Here is a 13,441-nt window from a genome sequence, read left to right on the forward strand (position 1 = left end):
AGCAATCCATCTAGTGATGAGTTGTTACCTAATTACAGTAGGAATGATTCTTGCAAACGTTTGAAGAATGGCTCCTCTACATTCCGTTTTAATACATTATAATACTCTTGTCAAGAAAAATGAGGGACAAGAAGGTCATTAGTAAGCTTTTATATGGGGGTAAAATTGGTAACATAAATTACAAAGTTCAAATCATCTATCAGTATCTTGATACATTCCCAAATTTTGCTTATTCTGTGCCAAGATCAATGGTATTACCATCCAACTGATAGAAAAATCAAGTCCTCAAATAATATAACTTGCACTTGTGAATAAGCAGCTGGATGTTAGGAACTGTGACTTCCTGTCCCATATTTTTTTACTAATGCCTTTACTGATGCAGTGCCAGAGGGAGGCCTAGCTTAAAAAGAGACAATGAAACAGAATAGTCATTACATTAAACTTGTGCTTAGAAATAGCGACATGCTGGCTTTTTCTTTAGATAGCAGATTTTTAACACAAAGAAGCATAACTCTCTTTATTCATTTTATTTTATCTGTATTTTAACCTACTAATCAAAAGGAAAATTAATATTTCTGTCTCAAAGTTTAGTTAATAATTTATTCTGTTGCCATTTTATCATAACCAAAATAAATACAGTACAAGAAATAATCGGTATAATCCATTACACTTTAAATTCATGATGAAATACTCCTGTAATTATAATTTCCTGAGGCTTTTGTTTTATAATTTCCTGAGGCTTTTGTTTTATAATTTCCTGAGGCTTTTTTCCTGAGGCAGGCTTTTTTTAAACCTTTCTTCTAACTGAGATGTTACCTCTATATGCTGAAGCTTACTTTCTCTTCACTTTCTCCTCATTTAATGCTTTTTTCCTCTAACTTCATGACCTAATTATTATATAAAAGTATTAAATCCTTAAAATTTCTTTAGAATCATTCCCATTATTAGCCATAGACCCTCCCTTCAGGGAGGGCTTCCTGGAGATGATTTTTTTCTTACTAATCTGCATAAGCTCTTCATGTCATGATATTTATATATATTTACAGTCATATTTAATATTGTCAAACGGTTCTTCAAAGTATTTGACCATTTTACACTTTTACCAGTGAGATGTAAATGGGAAGTAGCACTAAAGTTTACATTGCTCTTCTTGGTTTTTGACAAAGAATAACATTGATACAACATCATATACAAGATTATTTGAGTTTTACAAGATTTTTCTAGACCTGATGCTAAATAAACGGGGCTTTTGGCTATTTACACTCAGTTAAATCAGAATGGCTAGTTTACCCAAAGAGAAGTTCCCGTATTCATTTTCTCTTCCATTTCTATTAAGACAGTAATGGTTATTGGTAGTTTAAAAAACTGTAAGGCAGATATAGAGGAAAAATCAATTCCTTAGCTTAATATGTTATTAGAATAATTCTGTCCAAAAATAAAGCTCAAATATATTTCTTATTCAGTTTATTCTAAAATTTATATAGACATATATGAAAGCAACCCTACTGTAATTAGGTAACAACTCATCACTAGATGGATACACACACACACACACACACACATATATATAACTATATATAAACACACAATCAATAAATCTTTTTGAAACGTAAGGTAACACATCTCCCTTGGATAAATATATAGCTACATGCAAACTCTGTAAATTATGTTGAGGCCTTATAAATATATTAAATAGACGACCTTATACATTTAGTGTATTCACTCTTTAATCTCATTCATATGCTGGGACTTTCTGATATATTCAACAACCCAAGAAACAAATTCTTACTCAATTATTTAGTGCCTGGTGCTAGATAGCAGTCCTGTGCAGACAGGGGACACCACGGTACCAAAGCTAGATTGGACCACTAGTGAAATTAAATTGATAGCTTACCTCTGGCACTATATGATTTCTCTTAAACGTTTGATATCCCTAGGAACTATTTAAGAAAAGTTTCAGAGCTCTTCTTTCTAACATTTTATTACAAATAATTGCCCCAGGAGTGTGCTAATCACCTTACAGAACTTTACAAAAGTCATTTGACCCCAGTGAGCTAGATGGTAGCTTACCTACCACTGCCACCAAATCAGATTCAATGCCCCCAGTCATCACTGGCATTTCTGAAGTTCATCCCAGGCCTTCCATACCTGTTTACTACCCTCTCTGCAAGTCCAAGCTTCCTCTCTTTGTCTTTATCATGATTTACTGTAAGTACCAAAGCAAGATGGCCGGAGTCCCCATAGAAACACACATCGTGATAAAAGACTCCATGCTGCAGAGTGACTGGGAACTACTACTGAGGAATAATGCCTCTAGGTTAATAATGCCTGTTGAACAAAGTCACTTTAGTTTCCCAGGTGTTTTCTCCCTAACACCTCATGCTCTAAAATATCCTAAATATTCATTTAAATGATGGACAAAGACTGAAATCCCTAAATACCAATATCTTTAAAAACAATCTCTTCATTTCCTAAAGATATGCAAACGCACAAACACATTTTGACATTTTATTAATAGTTAGTGATGTATGGCCCTATGTAGTGACTTCTAAGAGAAGCATCAGTGATTTCAAGAGAAGGGGGACTCCCAGCATGAGATGTGCACAGGGCATTTAACACAGCTATTTTGACACTGGGGATGTTTTGACCCTGTTTTTATAAGCACAAGTGTTTCAAACAAAGTATACTGACTTTGATGAAAAAATACCAGAGCAAATTTTATTAGCCAATAGATCAACTCTCTATACAATGCAGGTGAGCCACTTTTACTTTTGTCCACTTTCATTTTAATTTTTCTGAAATGATCCATTGCTATCACTTTTCTATATAAATTAACTGAAGACTGGACTCCTGGAGCAATTTTTGTCCATATTAAGTTTTATCAATTATAGCTTGACCACTGTAAATTTGCTCTTTTGGCCATTATTTCTATGAAATTCCATTTTCTATAATCTAAATATTACCAAACTTTAATTCTTCTGTTGATTTATAGTCCATAACAGATTCTACCTTGTGCAGTTTTAGCTGCTGTCAGTTATATTTTGTGTTTATTACTTATACTAGATCTAATTTTCCCTGAATCACTATTAGTTGTTTTCACAAAGATGTCATCATTCTTCACTGTGCTCTCCAGTTAAAATTTAGCCATTTTCAGTCTTATTTTGTGTTTGTTATTCTTATCAGAATATTTGTTAGGAATCTTACTTAAGAGTTGGGCCTTTGTATTAATTTCTTGGAACCAAAATATTAGTGGTGGGTGTAGGCACCAGGCAGGGTGGAAGCATTCTGCTTCAGCAATGTATCTTTAAACCATGACCAAGTGAAGCTTCAATAAAGTTTTGGAAAAAAGCCAATGAGTGCAGTAAAGCACAAGAATTGCACTGTGGGAATATTGGAAGGGCACTCAATGGCTTGCTTAAGATATAGAAGAATAAGAGATTACTGAACCATCAAATTAGACAACTAAGAAGAAGCTGAAAACTGAAGCCACAATACAAAGTTATTTAGTGTACATGCTAGAACCTATATAATATGGTAAGTGATAGCAGGCCTGCTATAAGCTAGATGAAATGAGAAATAGACTATGGAAGGATGGAATTCGGACACTGCAAGGATTGCCTACTAATAGGTAGTACCTAAGGGCAGTACCCCTTCTACTGCCTAATTCTATAAAAAACCTCCAGCTGGGAACTAGATGTCTCTGACCTGGCAAATTTCTCACTTCTCCCAGGTTACTTTGACAAATAATTTTCAGGAGGCGTGGGGGAACTGGGTGTATTCACCATGCCCTTGATAATGTGAGCTTCCATACCTCTTCTTTGCAGGCTCCATAGAAGTGAAAGTGAGAACAGCCTTAAAAACAATAGTACACAATGTTTAACATAAAATGAAGTGCTATGATTATGAAAGGGGAAAATCTTTGCTTATACAGGGTCTTCAGAAATGCCAGAAACTGTGCTAGTGGCTGAACTTGTACGAAAATCTAGACTTAGTCTCTGAGTCTAGGCCGTTAAGAGAAGATGAGGAGGTATAAAACATTGTGGTATGTTCTGTAACAGGTATAGGTACAAGTGTTTTAAAAGCACAAAGGAGAAAGTAATTAATCAGGCATGGCAAAGCCTTCCAAAGAAGGTGGCATTGATTTGGGTCTTGAAGGATGAATAACTAGGAAGTTGCTTATTAGAGAAGGAAGAGAAGAGAATAGCTAGGATATTCTGGATCAAGTCCACGGCTATGAGTTGAGGTTAATGTCAATAACGATGCCCATCTATGCAATCTTTTGATCTGTTTTGAGGCAGAGTCCTGAGCTGAGTGAGAATCTGCAGGAGTCTATGGGCAATTGATGCTCTCATGCTCTCTCCATTCCCAGGTTCGGAGGCACAGGTCACTGATCACAGTGGTATGCAAAGATTCCAGAATCCATGGGGAATTTGCTTTCTTTAAACTTTACTGGTATAGCTCTCTATTTAAAGTCACCAAATAGATTACATAATTTATCAAAATACAACTTTTTTAAATCTTTTTTTTTTTAATTTGACCAAAAGCAACAAAGTGGCTGACTTTAAAAAAAATAGTGAAAAAATCCTTAGCAGTATCTTACCCCGTTCATTTTTAACAGCTCCTGCAACACTTATGCTCAATATAATTCTTGGTGACAGGGTTTCCTTTGTTGTTTTTCTCTTCTCAACTCCCAACTATCATGCTAGGAAATCCTCTAAAATTTATAATTTTACTTATAATTATTAATTGATATTTTTATCATATAGCATATTTGTAAAACATGGTTTCAATTTTTTTTAATGAGTCATTTTAGGTAAGTCTGTCCTTTTACCCACAAAATTAACATTGTTTTGCTATACGCATAGTTCATTTTTTTAACCAATATATAGTGATAGTTTTGCACTCCAGAATGAATAAGACAGGATCCCTGACCTTTGGAGAGCTTAGAGGTGTACATTTTAAAACTGTTCCTAATTATTAAGCATGAGAAGTTAAAAGTACTATATGATTTCAGAAGAAAAAGAGATTTATTATTTTTTTGTGGAGAATCCAGGAAAGCATTATGGAGGAAGTGGCATTTGACCTGGGCTTAAGTGTTGGATAGACAATGAACACACAGGAATGGAAAAAGGTTATTCTAGGTAAAGAGAAAAATAAAATAAGGCCATATAAGCTAAGAGGTACATGTAGCCACATTGGAGAATAAACAGATGTTTACAGTCACTTGAGGGCACGGTCATAAAGAAAATTATGGATGAAAGAGCTTTCTCAGTTTAAAAAAAACAAAAAAAAAAGCCCATAGGAAATAGCTGAAATAAATGTGAAGATTTAATTTTTAAATTTGGATATAATATCTTCAAAAATCACCACTTACACACATTAAACCCAAAATTTACACTGGCTCTAGATCTCATAAGAAAAAGGTAACACTGAAATGAGGTTCAGAACCAAATAACATTCAAGAATATAAACCATCTATTATACTCAGATAGCAATGGAAATGCTATCTCAGCTATGAATATTTTTTAAAAACCTGAAGTGAGATATTAAGCTGCTAAAGTTTAAAAATATGATCAGTTTTTTTCAGGCTGACTGAGAAAACCGAAGGCCAGATTGTGTTACTCTTCAATTTGTGGTTGTGGTTTCAGCAGAAAGAAATGACAGCGTGTTAGTCACATTATATGGTACAATAATGGCCCTTGGGTGGGGTTATTATCAAATAATAACACCTTTGAAACTGTTTGACTAATGCTGTAAATTATCTCTGTATTGTACAAAAAGCATTACAGTATGATTTTTTGATTACTTTGGATTGCAAAGGATTAGCAAGTAGTGCTCAAAAGCAGCTAATTTAGGGGATTTAAAATGAAGAGCAGTCTGGAGTTTCATGGCTATTCACTGAACTTGATACACTGGCAGAAGGCAGTAAAGATCTTCAGTCAGGTATGCCAGCACAGATCTCTCAAATCCAATTTGTAATACACATTTAAAGTCACTCATAAAAACATTTTAAAAACAGAAGAAATGTAATGGAGGAAAAGAAGCATTTCTAAGTAATGCAATTAAAAAAATAACAGGAAAGAGTATTTCTGGCAATAATCACAGGGACTGCACACAGAGTCTGTCAAGGGAAAAACACCTTCAATTTGGAAGCAAACAGCTGTAGAACAAACGGAATAAAAGGACTCAAGTAAATAATTTTTATCAGAGTGTCAAAAACCTGTTCAGGTTCTCTGCAAAGATTTTGAACTCTAAGTTCTATAGATCATTTATTTTCTTTTTCTTCTTCTTTTTTTAATCTAAATTAACAACATTCAGGATTTCATCTTTGTGCAAAGCTGACATCTATCTGTTAGGAATCCAGACCAAAAAAGAAAAATCCTTCCAAGTTTATCTGGATTAATAACTTTACAAACTTATGAACTTCTATAGCAAACTCAAAGAAAAAACTGAAAAAAGTTAAGGAGGTAACACAGAAAGACAAGATTCTTAAGCATTTTTCTTAATGCAATGGCAGCAACAGTGGCCTTGGAGAGAAATAACACTTTTCTAAAGCTTATTAATGCCTACACTGAAGGCATTGAGAAAAATACACCATCCATACAAAGAATGTAAGTCTGTGGAACTATTGTCAACAGATTGCAGAAGAGACATGGAAAGAACTCAAACCAAACACAAAATTGCATTTAATTGTGTGGGACTTTATCTGAAGGGCTCTGATTTTGTGTTTCTAAATCCTTTCAGTCTAACCAAAGCCCCAAAATAAAAAGCTAAAACTTACCTGATAATGTTACTGATTCTGAAATATATATATTTAAGTTAAAGATGAGCAATGAGGGATTTTAAGAATTTTTAAATGGTGGATAGCTTGTGTGCACAAAAGGATTTTTTAGTTATATACTCTCTAAGGTGGTTGGTTCTCTCTGGGATGTTGCTGCCAAGACCTGCTCAACTTCACCTGGCAACAATTTTTATGATGCCTGAAAGGACCCCTTTATTGTGGCCCAATGTTCACAAGATCTATTATTCAACTCTCCCACATTTTCAGGTGGCATTTCCCATGTTTTTAGTTATCCTAGATTCTGTTGAAAGGGGGAAAAACAAACAAAAGCAGTCCTTTCTTCTTTTGAAAGCTAATTCTTTTCCATTTTAAATAATTTCCTCTGTTTCCCTAAGATGTTATGTTTTGAAACAGTCTATATAGAGACTGTTTTGGCCTTTTTAAAAAAGTCTAATCTAAAATCTTTGAATTTAAGTTTTCAAACCAAGTTAAAGTTCTGTTTGGGAAAAAAATTTTTATATAAAAAAACTTTCAAAAAAGTTACAATGTGGCATAGCTGGGTAGACAGGTAAGTAAATATATTCTATTCTTAGGATACTACCTACAATGTAAGTGATTGTCTTAATTTATATCAAGCTAACAGAATCTGAAAATAATATCCACATAGAGCTCACACTTATGTAATAAAATACCATAGACTGGGTGGTTTAAACAACAGACATGAATTTCTCACAGTTCTGGAGGCTGGAAAGTCCAAGATCAAGGCACCAGCAAATTTGGTTCTTGGTGAGGGCTCTCTTCCTGGTTCACAGATGGCTGTCTTCTCCCTGTGTCCCTATATGGCAGAGAGAAGAAGCTCTGGTGTCTCTTCATCTTCTTAGAAAGGCACTAATCCCATTATGGGGACTCTACCATCATGACCTCATCTAAACCTAGTTACCTCCCAAAGGCCTCACCTCCTAATACTCACATTGGGGGTTAGTGCTTCAACATATGATTTTAGGGAGGACACATTTAGTCCATAAAACCAATTACATGATATTTTGAGGCACCTTAATGTCTCTCTTCTCTAGCTTTACTATATTCCAATTGTATTCAAGTCCTTTCAAAGCTAAGGTGTCTCTGAATGTCAAGTTTTGTGCTTAAATGGAACTTCTTTTAGCTGAAAAAAATAGGTGGTGCTTTGGGGAAATAAAACATAACATTATCAAGAAACTTCCCAAAGCTTCCCATTCTGAGTTTCCAATAAAGAACAAAGTAGCAGTTCAAAAAACATTTCCAGACCACCCAGTATACAGTATACACAGTGCTAGTACTGGGATTACAAAGATAAATGAGACACAATTACTGTTCTGAAGAAAGTATAACAAATAATAAAACAGTAAATCTTATCAAGAATTTGAATTCATAAACTTCAGAAAAGCAAGCAATCATTTCCCTGAATAAGCTCATTGCAAAATTAATGGTTACAAGACTTTTAAAAACATTTTTGTAGAATACTATATGCAATTTCAAAAGGAGATTTTTCTTTTCTGGATCTGTATAGGATTATTATGCTACTTGGAAATAATCATTTCTTGGAAATAATCACAAGTCATTTAAATGCCAAAGTGAAGTCTAAATTTTAAAATATCAAGTTCAGTTTATTTAAGTTTCTAAATGAGCAACACAGTATCCTAATTTATATATCTATGGCTAAACGAGCAACATTAAGGATTTCTTTGCACAAGATATCTTATCTCGTGTTAACTTACTGTACTCAATGGTGCCCTATAGACTGAATGAGAGGTAGGATGATTTCATCTAGTTGGGTGTTGCTTTGATAAATCCTTTTCTCTTTTCACATGATGAATCACCAAATGTCTACTTCAGGTAAGAAGCAGGAGTCTTTCTTTATCTAAATCTCTAATTCATTATCAAGGAACATAACTTAAGCATGCAGAAGTTGATAAACCCGCCACAAACCCAGAATGTTTAAAATTATTTTTGTAAGTCATTTCCAGAATGGGAATAAATAAGTGAGAAATAAAAGGAAGGAAGGAAAAAGGGAAGGGAGGCAGGAAGGGGATGAATAAACATTGACAGCATCCTTTACGAATATCTAAACATCATTATTCCAAAAGAACAAGTAAGCATCATCTTGATTTTATAACTTCCATTTCTTTATGAATTTCTCTACAAGAAATCTGATACACTGAGAGTCCATTACATTGTGCAAAATGCCAGTCTTAACAGCAAATAAAACAGCATTAACCTTCATTTGTTATTACTTTCAGCAGTTCTTGCCTCACCAGTTAAGAAACCTGTGTCTCAGAAAGCTCCACAGCCACTGTTGTGTCACATATGTTTCTGAGGAAGAAACATGATTATGCCCAAATCTGGGGCTTCAGAAATGAATATGGTAGCATCAGACTATAAAAATGAACCTAATACTAACTAAAGATTGAATATCACAGAGCAATCAGCAAAATCCTTTTACCCGAATTCTGATATTAAGCACTAGTACCTTTCTCTCAAGTTTTTAAGTGAAGATACTAAAGTATGGAGAGGATTAGGGATTTTCCCAGAGTCCCTTAGCTGGTAAACAGCATGACAAGACACAACCAATATTTTCTGACTGCAAAGTTTTGCTCTTTCCATTAGCTCACCATCCTCTAGAAACATCTGGCTATGCGTGGGTAGGACTGAAGAGGAACAGTTGTTTAGGATGATCAACAACTTAGAAAATATTTCAGAACAGCACTAGAACTTCGTGAGAATTTAACCAGGGCATTGAAATTTGTAGCAAAAACAGTTCTTCCAATTACAACAAAATTTCATAAGAAAAGAGGTTTATATCTAACAGGGTAACTCTTTTCTTTTCGAGAAATTTCACGAGAAAAGTTTATGCAGACAATTAGAGCCATCCAGCTTCTCAGCTGGTCTGGGCTCCACTTTAAAATAAACAAGGCTTCTCCCCTACAGCAGCTTTGCTGAGGCTCAGCTGACTGGATTCTGGGCTCAGAGAAAGCCTAGGTCTGAGGTCTCTGGATTGAAAAAGAGCAATGGATTAAGTGTCAGGGTACCTAGATAGTAGTTTCAGTTCAGGTACTAGCTTGCTATATATGACCTTAAGCACATTTTAAAATCTTCTGTGATTACTTCACAGTATCTTTCCATAGTTACTTCAGAACATTAGCTAGTCTCTCAAACTGTGGTCCTCAGACCACAAGCTCAGAATCCCCTGCGGCTCTTGTTGTAACTGAAGATTCCTGGGCCCCATTCCAGACCTACTATATCAAAATATCCTAACATGAATCCAGAAAAACCCAGGTGCACTTTTAAAATTTGCACACTTAAAATTTACAAACTAACGGGACGGTCTGTATAATAAACCACACATTTTCCATCCTAATCCCAACATTTACTGGCACATGACTTAACTTTCTCTCTGGGGAATTTGCAACCCCACGGCTTTTCTTCTCAGTCATATCCAGCCAGCTCAATCTTTCTGGACCTCACTTCTCCCAGCTGTAAAATGAGTACGACAACTTCTAACTTATTGGGCAGATATGAAGAACAAATGAGATAATGCATTTATATCTTTAATGTGTCTAATAGAATTCCTAACACATAACAAATCCTTGATAAATGTTACATACTTTTCCTTTGTAATAAGATCATTAGCATAATGATAGCAGATATTAATTCAGTACTAACTATATGTGGTACAGGCAAGTTACATATATTAACGCACATAATTATCACAACCCCATGAAGAAGGTACTATTATTATCCTCAGTTCCTCTCCAGAGGAGGATCCTGAGACACAGAGAATCGGGTACACAGAGAATTAGGTAACTTGCCTAAGGTCACACAAACAGTAACTGAAGGAATCACAAGCCCTCTGTGATTCTGATACAGGGTGAAGTTGGAGAATTGCTGCCTTATAACCACTACCTTTAAGAAATACATAGCAGAAATGTATTGCACTTAGAATCTACTAGGTTGGGGTCAGACAATTTTGATACAAACAGAATTTTGAGATTCACTGCCAAATTCAGAGGCTAAAAGAATTTACATTTCCTGTATATTTAATTAATGTTATCTATTGCTATATCAGTATTACACTATATAATTACTGCACCTTTAAAATATGGTTAAACATCTATTACCATTCTTTGAGCTGGATACTTGAAAGTGTAGAGAAGATATAACTGAAACTCACAAGCTCATGAAAGAAATAAGCACTTGGCATGTTCACCAAACCTTCAGTATAATACAACCAGGATCTTAATAATAAGATCCTGGTTGTATTATAATAGAAATCTTTTTCAAAAAAATTTCCTATGAATTTTGAAAAATAAATTGACTATGAATTTTTAAAATATTGATATAATTCTTGAAAAAATTAATGAAAATGCTCATTTTTATAATTGTAAATTATAAATATAAAAAATTCTACTCAGACTACAATAAAACACATAATTACAATTAACATATTGGTATATGTATTTCCTATTATTCCCTTTACAGTTATCTTTATGTTTCTGTAGTCAGAATCACACCATTTATGTGATTTTACTTCCTATATTTCACTTAACATAAAATTCACAAGCATTATCCCTTATGACATACTAGTTATAATCATTTTAATAACACCATAATATTCCTACTTGTGAGTTGTAAACTAACTATGGTTATCTTAACTAATCTCCTACTCAGTGTTTAGGTTGTTTCAAATTTTATATAATTATGAATAAAGCTACAATTAATATTTTTGCCCTACCCCATTTTAGGATTACTTCCATAAAAGAGAGTCCCAAGAGTATAACTGCAAGGCTAAATTCAACTATTTATTTCAATAAAAATTACCGAATTATTCATTGCAAATTATGTTGTAATTTAGTCTTTTAATATGTACTAAGATATGTAAAATGTTATATTCCTTGGATATTTCATTCAATTATCGTTCTATTCCTATATCAGCATTACAGTATTTTAGACATCATAGTTTTAAAATATGGTTCAATGTCTAGTATATCTTGTGTAACTCATTTCTCTTTCTTTCAAAATATTCTGTACGTTTTTTATGTGTATTTAACATTCCCAGATGAACTTTAGGATGATTGTGCCAAGTTGAAAAGCAAACCAAATCAAAATTTCATTATGATTTTCACTGGAATTGCATTAAATCTATAAAATAATTTGGAAGTAGCTGACTTCCTTGAAGCATTATTTTTGATATACAGAAGCATAATTTCTACTTCTAATTCTCTCAAAGCTCTATCATTTTTTATTCAAATAGGCCACAAATACTTCTCATTAAAGGTATTCTAAAAATTTATACTCTTGTTGCTATGGTGACTGCGACTCTCCTTTCATTAATTTTTAAACAGGTTTACTGAAGTATAATTTATATTTTAAGTATACAATTCAATGATTTTTTTTAAAATAAATTACATTATTTTTAAAATAAATTGTGGTGCTGTTCAACCAGCACCACAATCCACTCTTAGAACATTTCTGTCACCACAAAAAGATTTCCCTTTTTGTTGGTGATTTCTTATTTGTTTCTGTTACAGTTGGAGAACTTACTTTTTATAATTGTAGTTCTTTTAAACATACTGAAATGTTTTATGGTCTAGCATGTGCTCTATTTTGGAGAACACCCACATACACTTGGAAAAAACATGCATCTTGCTTTCATTTCACTGCTAGAGTGTTCTATAAATGTCAGGTCAAGTTGGCTGACAGCATTAAATGTTAAGTGATATAAAAGATTTTCTTGCTGATTTTCCATCTAGTTGTGTTATCAATTATTGAGACTAGATCGTTGAAGTCTTCAACTATTATTGTCTATTTCTCTCTTTAATTCTGTCATTTATTGACTCCTGTACTTGGGGATATATGTTGAGTATGTATGCCATTCATAACCATTCTATTTTCCTCTTGAACTGACCATTTTCTCATTATGAAATGTCCCTCTTTGTCACAAGTGTTTTTTTGTCTTAAAGTATATTTTTTTTCTGATATTAGAATATTTACTCCAGCTCTTTTATGGTTACTGTCTGTGTGGTATATCATTTTCCAGGATTTTAACTTCCAGTCTACTTGTATCTTTGAATTTAAAACCTGTCTCTTGTAGACAGCATATAGTTAGATCTTGTTTTGGTTTGTTTTAATGCAGTCTGACAATCTCTGCCTTTTGATTGAAGGACTTAACCTATTTACATGCAATGAAAATATTGATTAGTTGGACTTCTGCTACTTTGGTATTTGTTTTCCATATGTCTCAAGACTTTTGTGCCTTCTGTTTTTCTTTTACTGTCTTCTTTTATGGCAAATAGATTTTTTTAGTATACCACTTTAATTCCTTTTGGAGGGGGGAGTTTAAAGTTGTCTTAGTGGTTGTTCTTGGCATTACAATAATCTAATTTAGTACAATCTACTGTAAGTAATCACAATCTACTTCAGATTAATACTAATTTAATGCCTGAAAAATATAGAAGTTTTGCTCCAATATAGCTCCATTTCCTCCCCCTTCATGTTATTATTGTCACATATCTTATCTGTATATAAGCCCAATAGCACAGTTTTATTATCTTATGCAACTGTCTTTTAAATCAGTTAATAAAAAACAAAAAACAAGTATTTATATAGTCCTTTATATTTACCTCT

At 33.5% G+C, this 13,441-nt stretch overlaps 1 protein-coding gene across 1 annotated transcript in view; it reads right to left on the reverse strand.

Moving 5' to 3' along the window:
* The window catches only part of RFC3 (replication factor C subunit 3), a 245,617-nt gene that overhangs the window by 218,332 nt on the left and 13,844 nt on the right, over window positions 1–13,441 (reverse strand). The window contains exon 2 of the mRNA XM_067713426.1: window positions 7,515–7,616. The gene's annotated coding sequence lies outside the window, so the exon portion shown is untranslated. The remainder of the gene's footprint in view (window positions 1–7,514; window positions 7,617–13,441) is intronic.

This window comes from Pseudorca crassidens, chromosome 18 (genome assembly GCF_039906515.1).
Source record: "Pseudorca crassidens isolate mPseCra1 chromosome 18, mPseCra1.hap1, whole genome shotgun sequence".
Taxonomy (NCBI): domain Eukaryota; kingdom Metazoa; phylum Chordata; class Mammalia; order Artiodactyla; family Delphinidae; genus Pseudorca; species Pseudorca crassidens.